At 40.4% G+C, this 23,152-nt stretch overlaps 1 protein-coding gene across 3 annotated transcripts in view; it reads left to right on the top strand.

The window, feature by feature from the left end:
- Positions 1-23,152, top strand: part of LPAR1 (lysophosphatidic acid receptor 1) — a 400,858-nt gene that overhangs the window by 54,142 nt on the left and 323,564 nt on the right. For 2 of the 3 annotated variants that reach the window (XM_079927182.1, XM_079927184.1), the window contains exon 1: positions 17,589-18,097. The gene's annotated coding sequence lies outside the window, so the exon portion shown is untranslated. Of the gene's footprint in view, positions 1-17,588; positions 18,098-23,152 lie in introns of those variants that run through there. The other variant, XM_079927183.1, reaches the window with a different exon arrangement.

The raw sequence follows: 23,152 nt of genomic DNA, 5'->3' as shown, positions 1-23,152 counted from the left end.
TGTGTCCTCCGTGTGTCAGGTTTCATTTGAGGCAATTGGGATACATCAATGAGAAACTAGACAAAGATCCCTGACCTGTGAAGTCACATTTTAGCAGAAAATCTAAGTGGGTAACTATCTTAGTTTGGGCTGCTATAATAGCATAGCATAGACTGGGTGGCTTATAAACAACAGAAGTTTATCCTCATACTTCTGGAGGCTAGAAGGCACTGGCTGATTTGACATCTGGTGAGGGCCTGCTTCCTAGTTCACAGACAGCTGTCTCTTTGCTGTGTCCTTACATGGCAGAGGGTGTGAGGGGCTTCCTCTTTGGGTCTCCTTTATAAAGGCACTAATTCTATTCACGAGGCCTCCACCCTCATGACCTAATCACCTCCTAAAGACCCTACTTCCAAATAGCATCACATTGGGCATTAGGTTTCAACATATGAATTTTGGGCAGAACACAAATGTTCAGTAAATAGAAGAAAGTGATTTGCTTAAATTCACATAAGTAAGTAGGTACAGTGACCTACTAATATTTGGTAGCCTTGTGTCCATTTCACTTTCTTTTGGTAATCTTTTGGGGACAATTTGCCACTTTCCCTATTTGATACAGTTTTGTAAAACAGTTTATCAGGGTGTATGCTGTTTTCAAGAGTAGGTGTGTGTATGTAGCACATTCTGCTTTCCATCAAGTAGGCATTTGATCACATCTTTGTCATTTTTATGGACATGGCTTATCTTTGAATAGTCCAGGCTGTGTCTGGGAGTTTTTATTTTGAAATAAACTTTATGAACAGAAAAAAAAAAAAAGAGTAGGAATATAACTAGTCTTTACTAGGTTAATTGACTAGGCCAATTGAATGATTTATTTATTTTTCATGAAATTTGAATCCTGTATAAAGAAGAACAGGACCGAGAATCATTGGAAGTCATCCATCCTTCTGTTTTTGAAGATTTATTTTGAAGTGAGATCCCCTGATGTGTCTGTGGTTTTTGTCTTTTCCAAGACTGGTTTGCCAGCCTTTCCTTGAATTCTGAGATCTCCCCCATAGTGTTGCATCATCATCATCATTTTTGCTTAAGTTAGCCTTCGTTTCTGTTGCTTACCATCAAGGAACCTAGATTTGTCTAATTCCAGAATCAATCCCTTAAGTGCATGAAGCTTCACTGGCGTACATGCCACAACACATGGGAGTTCCTGAGGGTTGTTCCAGGGACTTTTTGTTACTATACATATGCTGATTTGAAAAATTTCTGAATCTAGACAGCGTAGGAGATAGAATCATCTGTGTCTCTTGATATTGAGCATGACTTAGGATGAACCCTGCTTCATTTCCCTTGGGATATGGAACAAGCTAGAGAGAATATCAAATTAGCTTTTGCTCAGTTGGCCCTCCTACCATTGTGAAGTACTTTGAGGATTGGGCAATGGTCTTATGGCAATTTCGTGTACTTGTTGTGACATTATTCCAGCTCCATGGGCCCAGTCCACAGCTCCTGCTACCTCTGGAGACTTACACTGCTGGCCCTGGCTGTCAGTTTCAGCTGACATTATGAGCACAGGCAGAATAGCCAGTGTTGCTGTCACTGGCAGGGATCATCTATATTTGTGGAAACATGGTAATGCTGTTCCTAGCCTCCTTGCAGGACTGCAGCATTGTACACACACTAGGTACCACTCAGGTCGTAAGCATCACAGATGGCACTCCCAGAGTCAAACAATGAAGTGTCCCTGATTCCTGGTGTGGAACTGGCTTCTTGCCTATTTCTTCCTGCTTGGTGTGATACCTCTGGATGCTGGCCCAGACTTCTTTCTTAGGATTCTCTTTGTGGTTGTTTCCTCATGCTTTCTCTAGGAGTTTCAGACTCAGAACTTAGCTCTATCCTCTGGATTTCTTTTTCTCATCTGTTTTATACAAGAGCTAATTCCAGGATATGCTCTGTATGTGCAGAGACTCTCACTACTCTTCACCCCTCGCCTGCCTGACTCCTGATCCTGCCTCTTCTCGCATTTTCTATTGAACGCCACTAAAGAACTGGCTTTACCACTTACCAGCTCTCTGCAGTGTAAGGGCAGGACCATTCCTCAAATTGACAGAGCTCAGTGCAGAGATTCCAATGAGTGTTCACATATCATGATATCTCAGTATTTATGTTATACATCAGGCTAACACATTTTTACATAAAATATCTTCTGTCCACCTATCTTGACTAATATACCTTCATAATGACTTAGAATGTCAAGTTTCTTGGACTTCTCAGAGTTCTACTCCTGAACAAGGCAGCTTGAAGGAACCTGACCCCTAGTCCATACTTTGGCTCCCTCTTTTCTTCTCACTCTGGCTCTGTCCAGTACCATGAGTGGACTCATGTGCATATGTGTGGATACCCCAGCCTATAGGTAGGTACACAGTGTCATCCACGTCCACATACACAGGTCTCTCTTGGCCACTCCTTGGGCCTAGGAGTATCCTATTCATTGGTGTGGCCTGGTCTGCTCTCAGGATGAAGGGCCCAGGGAAGTAGTCTGCTCTGGTTCTGGAAGTGGGCTCAGGGCCACTTTTGGCAGGGAATTCTGGGGTCCAGGTATGAGAAGAATGGTGTTGAGGGAGAAATGCAGGCTGTGGATAACCATGTACCTTTGGCTCCAGGAAAGCCTTGCTCCATGAGAAGGGACATGGTCAGAAAAGTTCAGGGATCTTCTTCCCCAAGTTTAAAGGTATAATGGTAAATGGGCAAGCCAGTCTCATTCCCCTGTAATGCTGGCAGTTCAGCCATGCTTCTCATCTTCATAGGGAACATTGGGGGCAATACAGAGATAATGGTCATCTGTATGTTCAAGATGAGGAAAATGTAAAATGCAATGTTTCTGACCTACTTCTCAGAAGGCAGTGAACATGAAGAGAGTCTCATTGTCTCTGGCTTTTCAGGAACTTATATGTAAATGATATCAGTTGTTTCCGAATAGCATTATGGACTAAAATGGCAAGTATAAATGAGAAACAATTCAAATATCACATACGTGAGAGAAAACTCCACATGGTCCCAACATCAGTGAATATTTCACTCTTAATTCTGTGCAAGAATTAATGACAGATTGCATTCTAGCTATTCTGCCTTTATTCCATAGAGCCAACATTTATTGACCATCTATTATGTTTTGAATTCTGACTGCGAGGCTAGGGAGGAAGGAGGTAGAATTTGAGGTGCATCTGGAGGGATAAGTAGGTTATTGGTGGATGATCAAATTGGGAGATGTCCTTAACAGGCAAGTTTCCTTGTCTGTACATGGGGATAATGATAGTCCTTATCTTACAGGGATTTTATGAAGATTAAAAGAGTAACAAAGGACAGACACACAGATCATAGCTTGTACTCAATAAACATTAACTATTCCTATGATTTATTTCTGGGAAGAACGATAAGATAAAGATGTGGAATATGAACTTGTTTGAGGAACAGGGAGCAGATTTTTGCACAAAAACAGTTTGCACAAGAGAATTGACTGGAGATTAGTTTAAAGAGCTGATTGAAACCAGATAGTAGCATCTAAAGAATTTAAATATTGTTCCATAGGAAAGGGGACTCACTGAGATCAAGGGGAAACTTGAGTGGATACATAATAAGATTTATCATTTTAGGGCTTCCCTGGTGGCGCAGTGGTTGAGAGTCCGCCTGCCGATGGGGGGGACACGGCTTCGTGCCCCGGTCCGGGAAGATCCCACATGCCGCGGAGCGGCTGGGCCCGTGAGCCATGGCCGCTGAGCCTGCGCGTCCGGGGCCTGTGCTCTGCAACGGGAGAGGCCGCAGCAGTGAGAGGCCCAAGTACCGCAAAAAAAAAAAAAAAAAAAAAAGATTTATCATTTTAGAAAATTCACTTATATGATGTCATAGAGGATGATTTAGAGATGGAAGAGAATAGAAACAAGATAATCTGCAATTATTAAGATAACAAATGAGAAGGAATTAAAGTAGGCTAAGGTTGTGGAATGCATAGGAGAGGGTGAATGTTGGAAGTAAATTTAATGGCACTTGTTTCAAAGGGTTAGGAAAGTCAAGTGACAAAGATACTTGAAAGTTTCTGGCTGTTGTGGTAGCTGAGGTCAAGGGCAATGAACAGATATTTCAGTGAGGTGATAGAGTGAGAGAGAAGAGGCCTAGAACATTCAGTAGAAAGGATATGTGAAGGAAGAAGGAACAACAAAGGAAAAATGGAAGGATAATGGTAATGAGAAGAGATGACGCCAGCAGAGAGTTAAAGGAGCTACAGGAAGAAGGTGGGGTTAAGGTTGGAAAGTGCCAAAGATGAGATGCTAGAATGAGATAGAGGTTGAAAAGTGGCCATTGGATTTGCCAGTCAGGAGGTCATGGGTTATCTTAGTGAGGCTGAGAATTAAGTGACAAGAAGAAACAGCTTGTTAGATCTAGTTATTGTGAATTTTGGGGGCATTTTTTCTTTTGCCATGTTTGACTATATATGATACTTTTATTAAGAAAGTAAAACCATATTTATATTTGTGCATGAATGTATTTGTATATTTGCTTCTCAGAGATATGGAAAAATAATGCTTTGTGGTTAATAGTGTTTACTTCAAGATAATGGGAATTAAAGAGTAGTAGAGAGATATTAGTAATATTTTCTTTGTAAACTTTTTATGGTTTCAGTGTTTAAGAGTATTTCTTTTATAATAAAAATATTCAAAATATGACATTTACTAATAGTGGGTAACTTGAAAAAGTAGATTTGTGCCTACCAAAAATTAGATGAATATTAGTAATAGTAATAATAATAAATAAAATAGAGTATAAATAAGCCACAGAAGAAAATAGAGTAAGTATCAAAGCTCTGAAGTGTAGATGACTTCCTAAGCTCAGAAAAAATACAGATATCACAAAGAAACATACTTATTTCTAGGTAAATATTATAAAAATTTTAAAGTTAATTATAAAAACCTCATAACTAAACATAGATGGGGCAAACAGTAGATTGGGGAAAGCTGCAGCAGATGTAGCAGAAAGTCTAGTATCTTTATTATACAGAGTCGGGAACATGTAAACTGTTAACAGATGGGTAAGGACTTCCAGCAAGTTCTGGTATATAATTTCTGCAAGCTCTCCATTTTCTCTTTCTTCTTTGAAAGCTGAGTGGGAGAAGTGACCTCTGAGTGTGCTTCCTGTGAGGCAGGTTTTAGTTCAAGAGAGCAACTGTCTTTTCTCCCTGGACTCATCCTCCTTCAGAACCAAGAGGTGTTTTTTGTTTTTTGTTTTTTGCCTTGCTGAGTGCCAGGTTGGTCTCGCTTCCTCTCTGAATCGTGAAGCATTTAAAAATAAAATGACTGTACTCAGAATCTTCTCAACTTTCCAGACCCTCTTGACTGGAAAAAAATGGAAACAAAAGCCTTGTTGCACTGAGCTACCTTAAGCCAGCTTTGAGGAGTTCCTGACACAGAGGTTATGCTGTCCTGTGGCTCAGGATGAGCTTTTCTAGCCATTTTAGATAAAACCGGTATTTTATCCTGGTCTCTGAAATCATGCAAAAGAAGAACTTCCAAAACATTTTAAAAAGCAGAAAAACCACAGACTTGATCAAAGTCTTCAGCATTTATGGACAGAACAAGACTCAGAGGGGCCTTCCAAGATACCCTCCCTGTGCATAATTTAACAGAGTGACATAGAAAGAGTAAAACTTTACTAAAATAGAGTTCTTGATTGTTTTGTTCATTTGAGCACCACAGCTTGGTTCTAAGAGTCAAGCAGAATCTAAGTACCTATATTTAATAATTTTTATGGGACTTTCTGAGAATGGTGACATAATTTGTCAAGAATCCCCACTCTGAAATAAGAATTACGTGCTCTAAATTGGGCACATCTACACATTAAGTACATGTGAAACATTATCAAGTGGGATCCTCATATCAGTTCAAACTCTCACTTGCTCAGTATGTGGTGATATCTGTTAGAAACTGAATAATTTTGGTTCTGATCCAGCCTACCCTTTCCCTTGCATTTTTGCATATCTGCATTAGAATGTCCCTTGCCTGTTTCACGTTTACCAGGATTTGTACATTTCTTAGTTTTTGCATCTACAAATGTCCAATGTTCACTTTCTGTACAGAATTTTGATTCTCTATAATTTGTCCAGTAAAATGCTCACCAGATGCTTGAGGTTAACTTTGGGGGTATGTGTTAGTTTGTTTGCTGGATCTAAAGTTCTGGTGTTCCATCCTGTTTTTAATTCTCTGCTGGCTTTTTGCTCTCCAGCACTCTTCCAACAGTGTTTTAGAACCCTTTGCTGCCCATTAGAATCCCTGATGAGGGGGTAGATTTTAAAACGTGTAAGTGCTCAGGTCACACTCCAAACTCATCAGAATCTATTGGGGTGAGACTTGAACATCAATATTTTTTTAAAGCTCCCCAAGTGATTCTAATGTGCAGCTTGGTCTGACAAACATTACTCTAGGGTTAAAGGGGACATTTTTACGCTATTTCTTTTGGTACGAATTCACTTCCTTGTTGGGTGCCAAAAGTAAATTAATCATCTGATTCTATAGCGTAATGATACTTCCTGTGTAACTCTATTAAACATCGCTTTAGCAGCAGAAGCCTTTTTAGATAAAACCAGTATTTTATCCTGGTCTCTGAATCATGCAAAAGAAGAACTTTCAGAACATTTGAAAAAGCAGGGAAACCAAAGACTTGATGATGTCAGGGCTCCAAGTCTGAAGCATTCATGGCCAGAATGAGACTCAGAGATCTTCTAAGATACCTTCTCTGTGTGTAATTTAACAGAGAGACATAGGGCGAATAAAGCTTTACTAAAATAGAGTTCTTAGCTCATGAATATGGCTGTTTAAGCATTTCACATTCAGTATTATGTAGGCTGGTAGCTAGCATTATGAGTATGGGAGAGCCTTCTTTAAGAATTGGGCTTCTGATTAGTTACTTGTAAGCTGATTTTCATGGGGTGAGTGGTTATCTGTCATCAATATTAAGTTGATGGAGGAGTGATAGACTTTTGTTTTTATTCTAGGTCTGGAATTTCTATGATGGGTTTAGACCTACAGGGTTTCTGAGAGATGGCAATTTCTCTGTTTTCTATTTCTCCAATCCCTACATGTAGGGATTTGAAGGTGACATATCACCTATTATCTTCATGCAGAGTGATAGTTTAAATCTTTCTAAATAATGTTTGATTCACACCACCCTGCGGGGGAGGCCAGTGTGCCTGTAGCATCTCTTTCCAGGCTGTTGTGTATAGGGCCAGAGACTGGATTCTGAGGGACAGTGCCTCACTGGAGACTGCGAAGCAGGTCCAAGATTGGCCATAAAAGCAAGAAGCTGGCATGAGGCTAGATTTAGAAGCCTTAAGTTTAACTTTGAGCCCAACTCTGAGACCAGCAGAGTTCAATGAACTAGGAAAAATGAGAGGTGCACAGTGAGTGATTGTGAAGTAGTTTTGAAAAATTCTGGAGATGGAGATCAGTGATTCTAATTTTTGACAACATCATGCCAGGTATCTCTATAGTGAGTATTATTTACTAGTGGTTCAGATGGGATGGACACTGAAATAAACATCCCCAGGGCTATTTTGTTTGAATGGTTTGGTATATTCCAGAAGTATTGGTATTATTTATGCAAACATCAATTTTGTCTCTGCCTCACTTGTAACCAATTTCAAATTAATATAGTGAAAATGATGTTTTAGTGAGGTTTATTAAGGCAAACAGTTGGTGACGCTTGTGAATATAAGTCCATCAATTCCTTCATTTCTTCATTCAGCAAAGGTTTATTGGGTGCCTACCATGTGCTAGACCTATGATATAAAATTTATAGAATTCATTTTTGCCACTTTAAAAAACATCTTTATTGAGATATAATTCATATACCATAAAATTCACCCATTTAAAGTGTGCAAAATATATGATTTGTCTATTCTGGACATTTGCCTATAGATTCGTCTCTTCTGGACATTTGATATAAATGGAGTCACACAGTGAATGGTCTTTTGTGTCTGGCTTCTTTCACTTAGCATAATATTTTCAAGGTTCATTCATGTTGTAGTATGTATCGGTACTTCATGACTTTTTATTGCCAAATAATATTCCATTTTATGGATGTATCACATTTTATTTATTTACTCTTTAGGTGATGGACTTTGGGCTTGTTTCTACTTTTTGGCTATTGTGAATCATGCTGCTATGGACATTCGTGTACAGGTTTCTCTTGGGTATATACCTAGGAGTGGAATTGCTGGGTTATATGGTAACTAAGTTTAACCCTATGTTGAGAAACTACCAAACTATTTTCCAAAGTGGCTGCATCATTTTACATTTCCACCAGCACTGTATGAGGGTTCTAATTTTCTGTACATCCTTACCAGCACTTGTTATTATCTGTCTTTTTGATTATAGGCATCCTCGATTTTGCTACTTTTAATGACAAATATATGGTGTTTACTACCCTTTAGGTTTTCATAATTGAGTTTTATAAGTAAAGGACAGAAATTGTCTACTTTGAAATTATGCTGTTGCAATGGAAAGTTTTATCTTACGCTGGTTTAGTCTTTATAAAATAAGATGCAGTATGAGAATCTTGGCAGCAAAACAAGGTAGATGATGTAGCAACTCTGAATGAATTCTATGAATGAAAATTAATTCATCCAAGTTCGAAAAACCTGTGGCACAGCGAGCTCTCAGCATTCTGAGAACCGGGGCTGTTTGGTAAAGCATGAGCCAGATCCTCACGGTTGTTCGCCTGAGGATACGAGAGGTCAGCACAGCTTGCAAAAGACTTCCTCTTGAAAGACGGAAAATATGATTGGCAGGAGTGCGGAAAAGCGCCAAGATTGAGAGCAGGACTGGTTCCTGATTCTAAGACCGAATCATGACCTCTGGATCAGGACATGAGAACAAGAGAGCTCTGTATTGCTAGTGTTGGATATGAGGGCCTGCTCTGTCCCAGGCTGACCATCTTGAGCTGCAGGTAACATCTGGCAGCAGGAACGAGAGACAAGCCTGCAGCTGCTGACTGTCAGCTTTCCCAGAATCACACGGACAGCAGAGTCCTAATCCTACCAGGCCTTGCATCCTTACCAAACGTGGCCACCCCTCAAATTTAAACCCTTCTTGTCTTAGTTGTTCCCATACTTGCTTGCTGTTAGTGTTGTGTGGTCCTCTTGCCTGACCCAAGCACACACTTACTTCTCTCCCCTTCCCAAACGTTTCCTGGGTGCCCTCTGGAACATTCATTCCTTATTCGACAAACTGTTCTTTTCAATCTCTTTTTTTGGCTGCCTGCACGGCATGCAGGATCGCCAAGCAACATGGGCTTCCCCGACCAGGGATGGAACCCGCGCCCCTGCAATGGGAGTGAGGAGTCTTAACCACTGAACCATCAGGGAAGTCCCTTCAGTCTCTTTTCTGAAAGATCCTTTCACCTCCTGCCTTAACTGAAATGGGCTCTCACTTCAGGGCTCACCCCTCCCCCTGCGGCCCCCTCAAGTGGCAGCAGCTCATTCACTCAACTCTCAGCTGCTAGAGAGATCAACATCCCGCTGGCCCCACGGCACTCAGCAGCCCATCCCTCTTCCAGTGCCACCGGAGATGTTCCCTCTGGTGAAGTTCATCCTGTCTAGCTAAGCTGTCCTCTATACGCCAGATCACTGATGTCATCCATGACTCTTGCTCCCACATCATGTTCATGGACCGGTCCTTGGCTCAGTCCTTGCATCGTCTGAGTAAATGCCATGCCCATATGGACAATGTCCCCAGGACCCTATCCTCACAGTGCCCTGACATTTTATTTCATTTATTTTTTTAAATAAGGTTTTTCTTTTCTTTTCTTGGCCAGGACGCACAGCTTGCAGCTTGCAGGATCTTAGTTCCCCGACCATGGATGGAACCCGTTCCCTCGGCAGTGAAGGCACGCAGTCCTAACCACTGGAGCACCAGGGAATTCCCTCCCTGACATTTTAAACTCTAATGACTCTCAGCCACCCACTCCAGGCCCACACCTTAGCCTCATCAGCAAACCTAACATACCCATCTCCTAAATCTTATCTCCTAAGTACTCACGGTTTGCTATGATCCCTCATTCAGCTTGTTCTCTCTCTCACTTGTTTTATGCCTGTTTTTTGGCCTCATTTTGGACCTACTTTCTCTCAACCAAAAATGTATAACAGTGGGGAAAAAAGCAAGGCTTTGGTTACATTTTGCTGGGTTTAAACCTATGTTTATTGTTTGTTGGATGTCTATATTTTCTCATATGTTAGTTGTTTAGCGTTCTCCTTTGAGTAATTTATTTCAGATAGGATCAGTTTGAGACCTTTGCATACCTGAGAATGCATTTCTGTTACTTTCACACATGTCATGTTGTCTATATGTGGATTTCTTTTTATTGTGTTTTCCCCAAAATACTCAAATCACATTGCTGCGTAGTGCTTATTGTTGTGTCATTCTGGGGCCAGACTGAGTATTCTTTCTTTCTTTCTATCTAGTAGACGGTGGTAGTTAGCATTTTCCTCATCTAGTTCTTCTGGTTCCTTTGGGAAAATCCATGTGGTTCTGTTGAGCCTCATTCCGTGCCGGCCCTGACCCCCCTCCCCACGCCCCACATAACGCAAGCAGATCGGTCAGAGTGCCAGTCACTGGGAGATAGTGGATTGCTTCTCACTGGGATCCTGACTCAACCAGGGCCAATCAGAACTTCCCTGGGATTGATATAAGGAGTTGACAGAAAGAATTGTTTCTGCTAGGTTTGGTTAGTAAGCAATGTGAGGCTGGGGTAACAGAGGGTACTGATAGCTGTCTCTCTCTCTGTCATTTGTCTATCTACCCATCTATAGATATATCTAGATAGATAGGTAGATAGATATAAAGGTAGAGGGAGAGAGACTGAGAGAGAATGAATGTGAAAATGAAGGTAAGCAGAGGCACACAGACTTGAGAAATGGAAAGAGGAAGATAGCTCTGAAGATACCACGTGGAGCCTACTTCAGCTGACTCTAAACCAAATTCATTCTGGACTTCCCACAACTTCCCAGATTACATGAATCCAAAGTTTGTTTTTTTTTTTTTTTTGCTTAAGTTAATTTTTTTCTTAAGCTAATTTGAGTTTCTTTTGCTTGTAGTTGAGGGACTTTTGACCAGTAGTAATGAATCCATTTTTCCCCTTTGAATATTTGTGGGGTTCTTTTTCCTATCCATGAAGTTCAAAAATGTCTGCAGAATATGGTTAAGTTGAGATATCTCTTTAGTAGATTTGCTTGAATCTGTAAAATCAATCACAAAAGCTTTATGATATCTCTTAATACTGCTTTTGTTCTGTTTGTTCTTTTCTCCATATGTTGAATATATGACTGGTGATTTCTATTTGTCATTTCTTGATATTTCAACTTGTTAATCTTTTTCTCTGTAGTCTGAGAAAACTTCCAATGTTTTCTTCCATGTCACGGATTTGATTTTCTATATATATATATATAGAAAGTATATATTTTTTCTAAATATATATATATTTTTAAATTGAAGTATAGTTGATTTACAATGTTGTGTTAGTTTCTTGTGTACAGCAAAGTGATTCTCATATATATATATATATATATATATATATATATATACATACATACTTTTCCATTATGGTTTCTTACAGAATACTGAATATAGTTCCCTGTGTTATACAGTAGGACCGTGTTGTTTATCTATTTTATATATAGTAGTTTGTACCTGCTAATCCCAAACTCCTAATTTATCTCCCACTCCACCCCCTTTCCCCTTTGGTAACCATAAATTGGTTTTCTATGTCTATGAGTCTTTCTGTTTTGTAAATAAGTTCATCTGTATCATATTCTAGATTCTACATATAAGTGATATCATATGGTATTTGTCTTTCTCTTTCTGACTTCCTTCACATAGTATGATAATCTTTAGGTCCATGCATGTTGCTGCAAATGGCGTTATTTCATTCTTTTTTATGGCTGAGTAGTATTTCATTGTGTGTGTGTGTATGTGTGTGTATATATATATTTATATATATATATATGCCACATCTTCTTTATCCATTCATCTGTTGATGGACATTCAAGTTGCTTCCACGTCTTGGCTATTGTAAATAATGCTGCTAGGAAAACTGGGGTGCATCTACATTGTATATTTGATCACTTGATCACTTCCAATGAAAGTTTGCCTTCTAGTATATTATTTTCCCATGTTACGGCTGTATTAAATTCAGATGAAAAAAAAATTTCTGCCTATTTCTCAGCCTCTGCTTTTGAGGCTGTCAGCTTTAATTAGTCTATATTTTCTTAAATTTGTGGAAAGCACCAAGAAATTCATCTGAAGTTTTTCTTCCCATTACAAATCTTTTTCAAATGCATATGCTTCCTCTGCAGAATATTTTCATATTCACAGGCTCATACATTTCATAGCCTCCTTTTTTCTTCTATTTATATCTTCTTGAATAAAGAGAGGTCTATTTGCCTTTGGTGTTTACCTGTCTAACCATAAACAGGGTGGCTGAATTGTACTTGGATCTCTTCCCTATGTATCTGATGATGATGTTAATAATAATAATAATATTTTAAGCTGGAGGACTGACTGGCATATGTTTACATTACCAGCAGATTAAGGTGAGCGGAAAAGGGGCGGGATCTTGGACTATCACATGGGTAAAAACTTAATATTTATTCATCATCTTCGTTCTTTGAGGCTGTTGTGCCGGATGCTAACTCTCTGTGCACAGCTCTCCACGTGGCATGGCTGTGTCTGTCCTCCATTCTTGCTCTGTTGACCAGTGCCTCAAAAAGAAGGCTTGTGGGCTTCCCTGGTGGCGCAGTGGTTGAGAGTCCGCCTGCCGAAGCAGGGGACGCGGGTTCGAGCCCCGGTCAGGGAAGATCCCACATGCTGCGGAGCAGCTGGGCCCATGAGCCATGGCCGCTGAGCCTGCGTGTCCGGAGCCTGTGCTCCGCAACGCAAAAAAAAAAAAGAAGGCTTGCCTCCCTGGGGGAAAGTGCTGCTGTTTCCGAGAAGTCTCCCCACACTGCCTGCTCCTGCTTGGTGGAGCAGGAGGATGGTGCCTGGGATCTCCTTGAGTAGCTGCTTTTGCATGGTGCTGACCCACAGCTACAGCTATGACTCTAACAAGCGCTCCCCTTCTGTTCTCTGCTGCCCTCCTCCCAGCCCTTTCCCCTCCACAACTTAGGAGTGGTAGTAGGGCTCTGCCAGGATGTTGTTTACTTCTTTTCTCATTAGAGGAGCGTAAGTGTTGTCTCTAGATGTTGTTGTCTTTCTGGATGGTTTTATCAGAATCATTTGGAAGCTGTACAGAAGGATCCTTCTCAATTTTTAGCACGAATGCAGGTTTTCTTTCATGTTTATGTTCCTTTTCTCATTTTGATGGGGTTTGGGAGGAAAAGAGGAAACTTGGGCTTGATTTTTCCAAGTATGTCTTACATCTGTACCCTCTTTATTCCCTCTCCACTCTTCCTGCCTTACCTCATATCTGATCATGTCTCTTTCTTGATAGAGTCTCCTGCGGGATCTTCCTGCCTCTTTTTTGGCACTGCTCTCCTGGCATTGGCACTTGGTAAGATAGTGGCTCGGCTCCAGGAGATATTTTGTTGTATTCAAATTATGTTCAATTTCAAGTACTCATAAGCAACTCTACTGTAGCTTAAGCAGAAAACAAGAAGTCCAGGCGTGGTCAGGACTGGTAGGGTGACTCAGTGATGCCATCGGGTGCAGGCTCCTGCTGCTTTCCCACCTGCCGCTTTCCTTGAGGTCTGTTGCACCTCCAGGGTGTGCAGGTCTCCCAAGAGGGAGAACGGGGAGAGGAAGAGGAAGCACCAAGAGACTTCTGCCTACATTTCTTTGGTAGCAGTGTGTCTCCTACCACGCTCCTAGTCAACAGGAGGCAGGGAAAGTGAGTTTTTACCTTTTACAGACTCTATGACAGAGGCAGGCAAGGAAGAAAAGTGTGGGGAAAGGAGGCGGGTCAGCTAAATTCTAGTGCAGGTCACCTTCCTTGTTCCCACACCTGTTGGCCAGAGGAAACTCTCCTGCCCATTCATAATCACGGCCTCAGAATGTTGTTTTTATAGAGGGAAAAAGAAATGTCGATTGGAAGGGGAGTGGCCCTAAGTGGGTGTTTATTCTTTGCCCCATCTACCACCTCCAGACCTCTGTCTTTCCAAATTAGAGGATATTAGGATTTTCCCCCAATTTTCTTCCACTTTATCCCACCACACTATACAATTCTTTCAAGAACAGTGATATGTGGATGCAATAGTTGTGGAAGTTTGCACTGTGAGCTTGGAACTTTTCCATGGATTTTACATGGACTACTTTTGTTCAATAATTGTGCTTCCTTTTTTTTTTTTTTTTTTTTGCGGTACGCGGGCCTTTCACTGCTATGGGCTCTCCCGCTGCAGAGCACAGGCTCTGGACGCGCAGGCTCAGCGGCCATGGCTCACGGGCCCAGCCGCTGTGCGGCATGTGGGATCTTCCCGGACCGGGGCACGAACCCGTGTCCCCTGCATCGGCAGGCAGACTCTCAACCACTGTGCCACAAGGAAAGCCCTGTGCTTCCTTTTTTTTAAAAAAAATTTTTAGTCTGTCTCATGAGGGGAGATTTCTAAATATATATGTATGTCACCAGCTTTCCCAGAAGTACCCTTGGTGTTTTGTTTTGGGGTTTTTTTTCGGGTGAAGATGACGGTGTGGCCCCAGATCTTCAGGATCCTTGCTAATCTCATATCTGAGGCCCTACTTATTTCTTTTCCATCCTTTGCCCCACATGCTCTGGCAGCTCTTTGGCATTTTGGACCGCTCCAGACATTAAGTGGCTTTTTCCATTTCTTTTGTGTGCCTCAGCGACCACAACAAGTTCACAGTTGCAGCCCAACCATGGAGAAGGTCAGGAAATGCTAATGGGACATTTAGCAGCAAGTGTTCCTGCTTGACTTTCCAGGGAAAACAAAATTGAATTGACAGAAGGAGAAATGCAGTTCTATCTTAATGTCGAAACGGTCCCAAGTTAGGACTGCCTGTTATATTAGTCCTTTATAGATGTTATTAAAGATATTATTTCACAAGAAATGACAGGGAGTGGTAGGTCATTATCATCTGTGTCACCAGACATATTCCCTACTGAATACTTCTTTTATAACATATTAGAATTCGAGTGTGCTTAAATGCAGTAAATTGTGTACATTAGAGTTATGGTGAAGGGACTTCCCTGGTGGTCCAGTGGTTAGGACTCCGCGCTTCCACTGCAGGGGGCATGGGTTTGACCCCTGGTTGGGGAACTAGGATCCCGCATGCCGCATGATGAGGCCAAAAAAAGAAAAGCAAAAAAAGGAATTATGGTGAAAATTTGAATTTTGAGAATAAATGTATAAATGTGTGATGTGTGCTACTACAATTGTAATTCAAAAGACTTTTAATCCACATACCTATGCAGAAACATCACTCCCTATAAATATTATTAGGTATTCTTGTTCTCCCCCTGTGAGGCTGTGTGATAAAGTGAAAAAAGATCAGGTGTTTGGGGGTTAGAAAAACTCTAAGTATGAGTCCTGGATCTCACATTTACCAACTACGAAATCAGAGAAATTCCTTGGTCCCTGATTCTCAGTTTTACCATCAACGGAATGGTGAAAGTGGCAATTTCAGAGTTGGAAGTGTCACAATGCAGGATATAGTCTGTAAATTGCAAAGCATTATATATATGTAAGTACATACTGTTTTGTAAACTACTTTTTCATGTAACAAACTACAACACACTTTCTAAGTGGATGGGTGATATTTCATTACATAGATGAACCAAACATTTAGGTTGTTATATATGTGTATCTATCTATCTATCTATGTATACGTATACTGTCTAAGAAGCTTTCAAATGTATAATAAGTATTGTTAACTATAGTCACCATGCTGTACCTTATATCCTCAGAATTTATCTTATAACTGAAAGTCTGTGCTTTTTGAACATCTTCACCCAGTTCCCCCATTCCCCACCCCGTGCCTCTGGCGAGCACTCATCTGTTCTCTGTATCTATGAGTTCACTTTTTGTTTGCTCTGGATTCCATAGGTAAGTGAGAGCATATGGTATTTTTAAGGATTGTTCCAATTCATTGTAATGATCACTTATTGTTTGTATAATCATGAGAAATTGTTTTTGTGGTAAAAGCTCACTCCCAACTTCTGCGATGCAAAAAAAATTCTATAAATAAGATAAAAAGGCAAAAGACTACTGGCAATATCTTTTTACAGCATACATGGCAAATAGGTTAGTTTCTTTAAACACAAAGGGCTTTTAAATAAATCAACAAGAAAAGTTGAGAACCCTGATATAATTTAGGTGAAGAACATGAGTCAGCAGTTCATGGAGAAAAACCCCAAACAGATGGCAAATATGTCTGTCTTCTCAAGCAGCTTTCTTTTAATTAAAGAAATGAAAATCAGAGTTCTTTTTTTTGACTTGATTGGTAAAGATTAAAAAGCTTTGAAAATATTAAGCATATTTGAGGATATAGGAAAATAGACACTCCATGGATATTTAAATTTGTGTGACTTTTTAGGAGTCAGTTTTGTATCTTAAAACATTTCAATGCAGATTTTGACCCATTATTCTCCTTTCCAGGTGTTTATCCCGTAAAAGTACTTGATGAATATGAAGAGATATCAGTATATGTCACTGTGACATTTGTGCATATGTATGTGTCAGCAAAACAAATAACCAATCTGCAAGCTACTTGTATAGCCTGTATATGGCTATACACGATACTGCTCAAATTTATGAATATTCAGAAAATGGAATTTTATATAGCGACTGAAAACTGGACTGATTTCTGCATACTTATTGGAAAAGACATTCCTGATTATGGTGATAACTGAAAAAAGCAAGTTCAGACTTTTTTTTTTTTTTTCAGACTTGTTTTTATGCTTTTGTGCACTTCTATCACATGATATATGCTCTTAAGTAGGAAAAAACATGATTGTATATTCATAGACAACTTCTGGAAGAATAAATAAGAACTTGTTAACAGTGATTACCTTCTGGGAATTAGACTGAGGAAAGTGAAGGAAGAGGGGAGGAATTTACTTTTTACTCTATTAGTTTCTGTACCTTTGCAATTCGCCCCCCTCCCAACAATATTTTCTTATGAAAAACTTCAAACATATGGAAAGTTTAAAAAAACTGAACAGTGAATACTAATAAATTCACCACCTAGCATAATGAATATTTGCTATAATTGCATTATCACTAAATTAAAAACAAGGATGATGAATTATTTTTACAATTTAGTAAGTAAGTAGAGTTAAGCAGGAAGAGTTCATTAATTAGATAGCAAAATCAAAAAGTACATAAATCTGCTGGAAGAGAAAACTAAATAGGATAATGTGATCAATAGAAGGAGCTTTTAGGAGCACAAGGTTCAAGGTAACAGTTCTGTGCAACAGCAAAGACAGAGGCTCTGAACCTTAGGAGGGCTTTCCTGCCTGCAGTTCTTCAGACCTGGGGCCAAGGGAGGATGGTCCCAGGGCAGAGAAACCTCTGGGCAGGTAGCTTTTTGGCTCACCTGGAAGACCTCTAAGCCTCTTCTCTGACTTGAGCATGTGGTAATCACCAGGGAAACTTGCTAAAAAGCATTTGACCCCCACAAGCTGTATCTTTGTGTGTGGAAATGAAAGATCTCACGAAAGTGTAAACCAGCTTGGATCTGAGTGAGGTCAGGAGAGGAGAGTTTTGTTTTGCTTTGTCTTGTTTTTTAAACTTCCTAGTTATTCAACACTGAGCTACTGCTCTGTGGGTAAACCTTGATTCAGTAGAAAAGAGTTGGGGTCCAGAAATCTGATTTTTTTTTTCTTTTTTTTTTTTTGCGGTACAGGGGCCTCTCACTGCTGTGGCCTCTCCTGTTGCGGAGCACAGGCTCCGGACGCGCAGGTTCAGCGGCCATGGCTCACGGGCCCTGCTGCTCCGCGGCACATGGGATCTTCCCAGACCGGGGCACGAACCCACGTCCCCTGCATCGGCAGGCGGACTCTCAACCACTGCGCCACCAGGGAAGCCCCAGAAATCTGAATTTTTAACAAGCACCCGGTGACTTCATTGCAGGTAAGTGTTGCAAAATATTGTCCTTTTGTAAGGATGGGGTTTATTTAGGCTCCATGAAGATCCAGCGTCTCGAAGAGTCTGCATGTTACTTTGCCAGGAGGGTCTATCTTCTCAAACAGCTCTCACTCATTTTCCAAATGAACTTAATCATGAAACTCCTAAGGAGCAAACCACAAAAGGCTTTATCTCTTGGTAAATGATTTCATCCAAGGTGTTGGAAACCAGCTTGGACCTGGGTGGGGGGTCTAGAAAGAGGAGATTATTATTTTTTAACTTCCTAGCTGTTTGATGTTTACATTCTGCCTAAACCATCACAGGGGCATCTGATGCCATGTTCTCTAACCTTCGATTTACTGGCTCTTCCTGATACACGTGGTTTAATTCTTTAGTTTCCTAAGGGAGAAAATCTCCAAGTCCCTTTTCCCAGTTTTTTCTTTGGCAGCTTTATCCTACTGTTATCACAGAGTATTTGAATTCTCATCAATTTTCTTGTGACTTTTGTGGAATGCGTTTGGTAGGGCAGCAGCTGTTGTATCTTCTACTTAGAACAGGTTTTCTTCCCCTGAAGGATTAATAGGGAGGCAAACTATTTGCAGTTGCTTCACTCCACCTCTGACAGTTCTTTAACCCCATGAGAAAGAAGAATCTCAGAGTTTCTCATTCTCTCTCAGCATGACAATTGTCATGCGTTCTTCCTTGTCCATTCTTCTTACCTTCTCTTTTTCTGTGTTGGCCAGTCAATGTAAGCTGAGGAATTTGTTTCTATGGTGACCCATCGGCCAAAAGAAAACATGCTGTACCAAGAAACGAGTAACTTATTTTTATTGGTTTTTTTTAATACAATGGACATTTCTTGCTCTTCCTGTGCATTGTGCTAAATGCTGGAGACACGGGTGAAAAAGCAGGTAATGGCAGCCAAGTCTTCAAAGAACCTTGATAACTCCAGGTTGAGAGCATCCTGTATAATGAGGACCAGCATGAGTAAAGGTCTGGAAGTGAATTTGTAGAATGGAGAATATTCAGATATGATTGGGATACAGGGTGCTTGGTGAGAAATAAAAGGTTCTTTGAAGACTCGGTGCTGCTGTCAAAAATCTAAACATTACTCAATAGGAAATTACTTCTGAATTAAAAAAATGAAGATATGGAGAACACATCATTCTGGTATAAAAACAATAAATAAAATAATACTGTCATTTTCTTTTGTATTCAGTTAGGTGAGGGAAGTGTGAGAGGAGATGATAAGGGTAGAGATGATGAAAGGAAAAGGCGAAGAAATTCAGATTGATAGATGGTCAGAAAACAAGAAGTATCAGCAAAGAGAAAGCGACATAGAGAAAAAGGTTGACAAATACGTATCCTAAGGGCCCACAACAGTGTCTGGCACATTGTAGGTGCTCATGAAATAGCTATTAAGTGAAAGACAGAATGAATGGCACGGGGAGAAAGAAAAATAAAAGGAAATAGGGAGATGCACATGTCCAGAAAATATCACGATATTACAAGAAAAATATTGAATGACAACCAATGCAGATAGAAATACATATATCCAAAGGAAGCAGATTGGAAAGGGAAATAGGGAAAGAAATAAAGGATTGGGACGCAAGGAGGCTCATAAACCTACGCAAATACTACTGACCAAATGATTCTTTGTGGGTACTGTGTCTTGGATGCCGTGCTGGGTATGTGATGTGGACATGAGGAAAGACATTCAATGTTTTTGAGTTTCATCTGTTAAAAAAATTAAAGGTGGTAAAAGGAAATGGAATCAAATACTGTGTTGTAAAATGTTGTGATCTGATGAAGTTAGTGATGGGTACATGGGATTTTTGCAGTACTATATTTAAGGTTATGTTTGAAGCTTTTCGTAACAAAAAGATATTAGGGCTTCCCTGGTGGCGCAGTGGTTGGGAATCCACCTGCCAATGCAGGGGACTCGGGTTTGATACCTGGTCCGGGAAGATCCCACATGCCAAGGAGCAACTAAACCCGTGCGCCACAACTACTGAGCCTGTGCTCTAGAGCCTGCAAGCCACGACTACTGAGCCCGTGAGCCACAACTACTGAAGCCCACGTACCTAGAGCCCGTGCTCAGCAACAGGGGAGACCTCGGCAGTGGGAGGCCCGCGCTCGCTGCAGCGAGAGAAAGCCCACGCGCAGCAACGAAGATACAATGCAGCCAAAAATTAATTAAATAAATTAAAAAATAAACAGATAAAAAGATCTTAAAAAATAATAGGATGGTTAATAGCTGAGCATGGGCCCATCTAGTTCTTCCCACTCCCACAGAGTCATAGTTAGAATTGTAAACATGGCCTAAGATTGGATAGATGGAGGCAGATGGGAGATGGAGGTCATGTTCACTCCAAGGGTTGGTGTCTAGGTGACTTAGAGGGTGATCTAAGGTTGGTGCCTTAATAGGATGAGGTTTGGAAAAGAAGCTAGTAAGTTCATTTGTTAGTAATGTTGGGGGAATGCTCAAGGAAATATTTGTAGAGTTTCACAAGGCTCAGTGGAGAGGCTCCCAGATGGAAGGCATGGAGGTGGGAAGAAGCGGGGGGCGGTGGGGGGATGGCTGGGGAAGGATGAGAAGAGAGGCTGGGGCCTTGCCTATAATTTTCAGTAGTGAAGAAGGAGGGGCTTGGGTGCAAGCTTGGAGGGAGGGTGTGGAAGCTGAATTTGCTGAAATTTCCACTCACAGCGTTCCTGGTGGAATGTTGAGTTGCTGGCCTCTGCAGAGTTCTTTGCCTCCCAGGTGCTGGGCACAGTTGCTCAGAGCAGCTCCTGCAGGGAGGGTCAAAGGTCAGGAAGGAGGGCAGTCAGAGGAGAGAGCTGGAGATACCGGCCTCTGCAAAATGCTCTTATTTTTCTTGGCATTTGACAGGTGGTCTAGATGAAATCTAGCTGGGAGCCCAGCCAGTCAACAGATTCCCTTAATGCTTTTCACCACCCCCAGAAGGTCCTCCCTTGTTTAAAGAATCTCTTCTTCACATTTGTTTTCTTTTAATGGTCATTCTACTTCAGTGTTTATTTGCTAAATGACATTTTAAGGGAAAAGGCATAATAACCTAGTTCAACGAAAGTGGTTTCTGAAAATGCCATATCAGTTTAATTAATCAAAGAAAATTTAATGTTATTGTGAATTCCAGATATTTAACACTATTTTTTTAGGAATTGCAGGTACCTAACTCATTAATTGAACTAGAGAGTTTTTTTGATGTCTGAGATTAAGAAGTAATTTTCAAAAATTTTGTCTGCATGAAGGAAGATTCCTAATGCAATGATTATTGATTGGTTTAGAAAAATCATAAATCCACTTTATGACATGCTCATGGCAATAAACAGTGTATCACCATGGATTCCAAGCAAAATCATTATCATGTCCCAAATAAGTACACCAACTGTTTAGAAGATCAAGAGGGGGATGGGAGAATTCAAGCTTAATTAATTATTTCCTTGGTTAGAAAACAAAATCTTCAAACAAAGAGAACATTATATCTACAAGACACTAGCATTTCTAAGATTCCACCCACAGTGAGTCCAGTGAACATAAAGCCAAGTCTTTCACTGGATTTTGAATCACTTGTACAAACTTGGAAAATTACAACAGAGTAACTGAGATTGTGTCCCAATAGCTGAAGTCAAGACTGGTCTGCTTCCTTTTCTATGTCCTGTCCTCTGCAACGGCCCCACAACCCCCAGCCCTGAGCATACCAGCTGTGGTTCTTCTCTTTAATTCCTTTGCATCCAGATTGTCATCAAATCCTATTTCTTAAAAATATCATCTATATGATTCTTCAATATCAGTTTCCATCAAACTTCAAAACATAATAGAGTAAGCAGCTTAATAAGAGTTAAAGTTATTGAATCCCAGGCACTGTCATGTACGCTGTCATAGTTTATCTTTGTAGCAACCTTCCAGTAAGGTATTATTATTATCGTTATCATCAGAGTTTCACAGATAAGGAAACTAGACCTTACGGCAGTGGGTCTCAGCAGTGGCTGCCCATCACCTGGGAACTTTGAAAACTATCAATACTCAGGCTACCATCCATCTGGACCAATTAAATCAGAACCTCTGAAGGTGGGATCTGGTCTTCTGTATTTCTTTTAAAGCTCCTCAGGTGAATACGAAGTACAGTGAAGGTTAGGAGTACTGACTTTTAGAGCAATTAATTAACCAGCACAAGGTCACAGGGCTGATTGGTGGAGTTGGGGTTGAAATCCAGGTTTGTTAGACTTCAGAGCCTCATCTTAAACACCTCTACTATATCACCTCTCAAAGTCTTTAAGGTGTATTTTAAAATAAAAAACAAGTATTAACCTTTCTATTTTCATATTTTAGATACCTGTAGAAAAGTGCATAAAACATGTAGAGCTAATGAATGATGATATAACACACAGCAGTATAAAAACCACGCAAATTTCAAAATAGGACACTGTCAGCATCTCAGGAACTCCATTATGTGCTCGACTCTGATCATAACTTTCGCCCTTCTCCCTAGAAGAATCCTACCTCCTGACTTTTTTGATAGTCATTTTTGTTTTGTTTTTGGGCACGCTGAGAGGCTTGTGGGATCTTAGTTCCCCGACCACTGATTGAACCCAGGCCCTTGGCAGTGAGAGTGCAGAGTCCTAACCACTGCACCACCAGGGAATTCCCTTATTTTTCATTATGTTTTACCACTTATGGATGTTTTTCTAAACAATATTGTTAAGTTTGCCTGTTTTTGAACTTTATGTAGAAGGATTCATATGGTATGTATTATTATTTTGTCTCTGGCTTTTTTTTTTGCGACTGGCTTTTTTTTTTTTTTGCTTAATGTTATGCTTGTGAGATTCTTGCATGATGTTATGGCGATCTATCGTTGCTTCATGTTCACTGGGATATGGTGTTCAATTGTATGAATATACCATAATTTAAAAATCTATTTTACTGATGACTTTTGGGTTGATTCTAATTTGGGGCAGTTGGTAACATGTTTCTTGTATATGTACATGAGACTCTCTAGAAACAGACTTATCAGGTCATAGGGTATGTCTATTTTCAAATCA

The sequence above is a fragment of the Stenella coeruleoalba genome (genome assembly GCF_951394435.1).
Source record: "Stenella coeruleoalba genome assembly, chromosome: 7".
Classification (NCBI taxonomy): Eukaryota; Metazoa; Chordata; class Mammalia; order Artiodactyla; family Delphinidae; genus Stenella; species Stenella coeruleoalba.
The sequence above is the reverse complement of the archived record's forward strand: the minus strand, read 5'-3'. Positions and strand labels throughout refer to the sequence as shown.